At 55.8% G+C, this 5,000-nt stretch overlaps 2 non-coding genes across 2 annotated transcripts; both read right to left on the minus strand.

The window, feature by feature from the left end:
• Positions 1-133: 133 nt before the first annotated feature.
• Positions 134-288, minus strand: LOC124568064. The gene has a single exon (XR_006971115.1). It is a non-coding gene; the product is annotated as a 5.8S ribosomal RNA (ribosomal RNA).
• A 351-nt stretch (positions 289-639) lies between these two features.
• On the minus strand, positions 640-2,549 carry LOC124568071. Its single transcript, XR_006971120.1, has one exon. It is a non-coding gene; the product is annotated as a small subunit ribosomal RNA (ribosomal RNA).
• Positions 2,550-5,000: the final 2,451 nt, after the last annotated feature.

The raw sequence follows: 5,000 nt of genomic DNA on the forward strand, positions 1-5,000 counted from the left end.
GTACCGGTATGCGAACCGCCAGGCGACGGGCGCGCATCGCACGTTTAAGGAGGCGCGGCCGGCCCCACAGGCGGCCGCGACGCTCCCAGGTCTGCGAAGCGGGGCAAACGCCGCGCGCTTCAGTATACGTAGCCGACCCTCAGCCAGACGTGGCCCGGGAACGGAATCCATGGACCGCAATGTGCGTTCGAAACGTCGATGTTCATGTGTCCTGCAGTTCACATGTCGACGCGCAATTTGCTGCGTTCTTCATCGACCCACGAGCCGAGTGATCCACCGTCCTGGGTGATCTTTTCTTAGTTTACACTGTCTCTTTCAAGACAGTTGCATAGGCGGGACGTAGGCGTGTGGCGGCCCCTGTTCAAGCGTTCTGTGTCCAACGGCCTCACGGCCGATGGGCGTCGTACGGCTCCACACCAGAGCGGACAGGCAGTCGGGCGAAAGTCATTCAAAACCGGCGCCAGGCGCCAGGTGCCGCAGGCCAGCCGCTCCAGCGCTTCAGCGCTCGTACCACACAACATTGGCGTTAGTTTTGAGAAGCACGCGTGGTTCCGCACGCGGCGCACGGCTACTGCGAGCCGTACAGGTAGCGTGTTGCGCGACACGACACGCACATCGAAAGACATGCAGTCTAGTCGGTAATGATCCTTCCGCAGGTTCACCTACGGAAACCTTGTTACGACTTTTACTTCCTCTAAATGATCAAGTTTGGTCATCTTTCCGGTAGCATCGGCAACGACAGAGTCAATGCCGCGTACCAGTCCGAAGACCTCACTAAATCATTCAATCGGTAGTAGCGACGGGCGGTGTGTACAAAGGGCAGGGACGTAATCAACGCGAGCTTATGACTCGCGCTTACTGGGAATTCCTCGTTCATGGGGAACAATTGCAAGCCCCAATCCCTAGCACGAAGGAGGTTCAGCGGGTTACCCCGACCTTTCGGCCTAGGAAGACACGCTGATTCCTTCAGTGTAGCGCGCGTGCGGCCCAGAACATCTAAGGGCATCACAGACCTGTTATTGCTCAATCTCGTGCGGCTAGAAGCCGCCTGTCCCTCTAAGAAGAAAAGTAATCGCTGACAGCACGAAGGATGTCACGCGACTAGTTAGCAGGCTAGAGTCTCGTTCGTTATCGGAATTAACCAGACAAATCGCTCCACCAACTAAGAACGGCCATGCACCACCACCCACCGAATCAAGAAAGAGCTATCAATCTGTCAATCCTTCCGGTGTCCGGGCCTGGTGAGGTTTCCCGTGTTGAGTCAAATTAAGCCGCAGGCTCCACTCCTGGTGGTGCCCTTCCGTCAATTCCTTTAAGTTTCAGCTTTGCAACCATACTTCCCCCGGAACCCAAAAGCTTTGGTTTCCCGGAGGCTGCCCGCCGAGTCATCGGAGGAACTGCGGCGGATCGCTGGCTGGCATCGTTTATGGTTAGAACTAGGGCGGTATCTGATCGCCTTCGAACCTCTAACTTTCGTTCTTGATTAATGAAAACATACTTGGCAAATGCTTTCGCTTCTGTTCGTCTTGCGACGATCCAAGAATTTCACCTCTAACGTCGCAATACGAATGCCCCCGCCTGTCCCTATTAATCATTACCTCGGGTTCCGAAAACCAACAAAATAGAACCGAGGTCCTATTCCATTATTCCATGCACACAGTATTCAGGCGGGCTTGCCTGCTTTAAGCACTCTAATTTGTTCAAAGTAAACGTGCCGGCCCACCGAGACACTCACTCAAGAGCACCCTGGTAGGATTGCAACGGGGTCCGCCTCGGGACGCACGAGCACGCACGAGGCGCGTCGCACGCCTTCAGCTCGCCCCACCGGCAGGACGTCCCACGATACATGCCAGTTAAACACCGACGGGCGGTGAACCAACAGCGTGGGACACAAATCCAACTACGAGCTTTTTAACCGCAACAACTTTAATATACGCTATTGGAGCTGGAATTACCGCGGCTGCTGGCACCAGACTTGCCCTCCAATAGATACTCGTTAAAGGATTTAAAGTGTACTCATTCCGATTACGGGGCCTCGGATGAGTCCCGTATCGTTATTTTTCGTCACTACCTCCCCGTGCCGGGAGTGGGTAATTTGCGCGCCTGCTGCCTTCCTTGGATGTGGTAGCCGTTTCTCAGGCTCCCTCTCCGGAATCGAACCCTGATTCCCCGTTACCCGTTACAACCATGGTAGGCGCAGAACCTACCATCGACAGTTGATAAGGCAGACATTTGAAAGATGCGTCGCCGGTACGAGGACCGTGCGATCAGCCCAAAGTTATTCAGAGTCACCAAGGCAAACGGACCGGACGAGCCGACCGATTGGTTTTGATCTAATAAAAGCGTCCCTTCCATCTCTGGTCGGGACTCTGTTTGCATGTATTAGCTCTAGAATTACCACAGTTATCCAAGTAACGTGGGTACGATCTAAGGAACCATAACTGATTTAATGAGCCATTCGCGGTTTCACCTTAATGCGGCTTGTACTGAGACATGCATGGCTTAATCTTTGAGACAAGCATATGACTACTGGCAGGATCAACCAGGGAGCTGCGTCAACTAGAGCTGAGCAGCCGGCCGCCCGGGAGTGTGTCCCGGGGGCCCGCGCGAACACGCAAGCGTCCGCTCAATTATTCTGCAAACAGGAGGAGGCTGAGCTCCCCTGCACAATACACCTCGAAACCCTCTCAGGTCCCGGCGGCGCGCAGCGCCGTCCTAAGTACTTGGTCGGGTTCGAGAGAGGCGCAATCGCCCGGAGTTTGGCGAGTAGACGCTTTAGGTGCGACCACCCGTGCTCCCAACTGAGCTTGCCGCTGCCGACAGAGGCCCGGGAGCGTGCTGTCGTGGCATTGCCGGCGGGAGACAACACGCGCCACCTACGGTGGCCGGCAGCTCCAACGCCAGCGCCACAGAAGGACAAAAGCCCCACTTGGGTGCCGAAGCGAACTCTCCCAGCACAGCGCACGCGCCAACACGTCCGCACAGCTGCGATACAATCCACCTGCGAGAACCGCAGAGGCGACCGAGCAGCAGACGGCGTCGCGGCGCCGAGCGCCGGGCGGCGGCGCATCCTCAGCGCACACAGTCCTCAATCGGACCAGCACACTGCAGATGTCCACCGCGCTTCGCACCGGGCCCGCGAGGACCTACTTTGGCCGCACGGCGCCGCGTGCAGGGTGCGCCGGCGCGCAGCTGCGCCGCCTGCCGCCTCCGTCGGCCGGCGCGCCTGCCACTGGCCGCCCCCACCAGCCGGCTGTAGCGCGTGCGCCCACGCACCGCGCGGCCAGCACGCCGGAAGGCCCCCCCTCACCGGCCGGGGACGGTCCCACCCAGCCACCGCCGCGTATCGCTTCACACCCACATGCCATTCACGTTCGTGGGCATGGTGGGTATCGCTGAAACAACCGGTTGGTAGCTCAACCGATCGTCGCCATCACTGATTCACCTCTAGCGAGAACAACCGCACCACAACGGTTTACCAGTTCTTCATTTGCGTAACGTCACCAGCAAACGTAGACGTCCATCGCCATTTGCAAATTCAACGATTGTTGCATGCCTGTGTCAGGTGTCACGACACACTATGTCTGCCCACATACACGCAACAACATGTGCACGCTTCGCGAACACGTGGAAGGTGGCCCCCGTACGTATGCGATGTCCATTGCGCGAACGACTGTCAACCGGCCTCTGTCGCATGTCGCAGATGTGGAACGCAGTGCACCATGCTATCACGGTGTGTGAGAAGAGACGACTACGTCTGACAACACGCGCCACTACATCAACAGACGGCTCATGCTGATCGCCATCCACGGCATACCATACTGCAATCCAGCTCTTATAGGGAGACGACACGTAGCTGAGTGCACAATATTTGGACCGTATGGTTCGCCGTTGTTGGCGCAGTCGTGGTACGGTCACACATGTACCACGATGTATCATTCAGTACATGAGGACCAATGTGCGGTACAGTGTGTGATTTGGACGTACAACATCAGCGGACAGTTGCCACAAGCCGTACCACAACGTAGGCTGTGCTTCGCCATGCGAATGCCAATGAACAACTGCGAAGGGCATTGAGCATGTACGTCCTGCCGCCATCCGCATTACAGTGTATAGCTGCAAGGTGTTTAACATGAAGCGATACTCTGGGGACCGGGCAGTGCGAGTAGCAAACTATATTGCGGGGGTTGCAGTTAGGCAACACTACACTAATTTAACGCGTCGTATGACAATTACAGAGCAGGTTAAGGCCCAACGTGTGTTGGGTTAAGGCCCAACGTGTGTTGGGTTAAGGCCCAACGTGTGTTGGGTTAAGGCCCAACGTGTGTTGGGTTAAGGCCCAACGTGTGTTGGGTTAAGGCCCAACGTGTGTTGGGTTAAGGCCCAACGTGTGTTGGGTTAAGGCCCAACGTGTGTTGGGTTAAGGCCCAACGTGTGTTGGGTTAAGGCCCAACGTGTGTTGGGTTAAGGCCCAACGTGTGTTGGGTTAAGGCCCAACGTGTGTTGGGTTAAGGCCCAACGTGTGTTGGGTTAAGGCCCAACGTGTGTTGGGTTAAGGCCCAACGTGTGTTGGGTTAAGGCCCAACGTGTGTTGGGTTAAGGCGCAACATAGGTTAGGTTAAGGCGCAACATAGGTTAGGTTAAGGCGCAACATAGGTTAGGTTAAGGCGCAACATAGGTTAGGTTAAGGCGCAACATAGGTTAGGTTAAGGCGCAACATAGGTTAGGTTAAGGCGCAACATAGGTTAGGTTACGGCGCAACATAGGTTAGGTTAAGGCGCAACATAGGTTAGGTTAAGGCGCAACATAGGTTAGGTTACGGCGCAACATAGGTTAGGTTAAGGCGCAACATAGGTTAGGTTAAGGCGCAACATAGGTTAGGTTAAGGCGCAACATAGGTTAGGTTAAGGCGCAACATAGGTTAGGTTAAGGCGCAACATAGGTTAGGTTAAGGCGCAACATAGGTTAGGTTAAGGCGCAACATAGGTTAGGTTAAGGCG

Source organism: Schistocerca americana, unplaced genomic scaffold, assembly GCF_021461395.2.
Source record: "Schistocerca americana isolate TAMUIC-IGC-003095 unplaced genomic scaffold, iqSchAmer2.1 HiC_scaffold_1435, whole genome shotgun sequence".
NCBI lineage: Eukaryota > Metazoa > Arthropoda > Insecta > Orthoptera > Acrididae > Schistocerca > Schistocerca americana.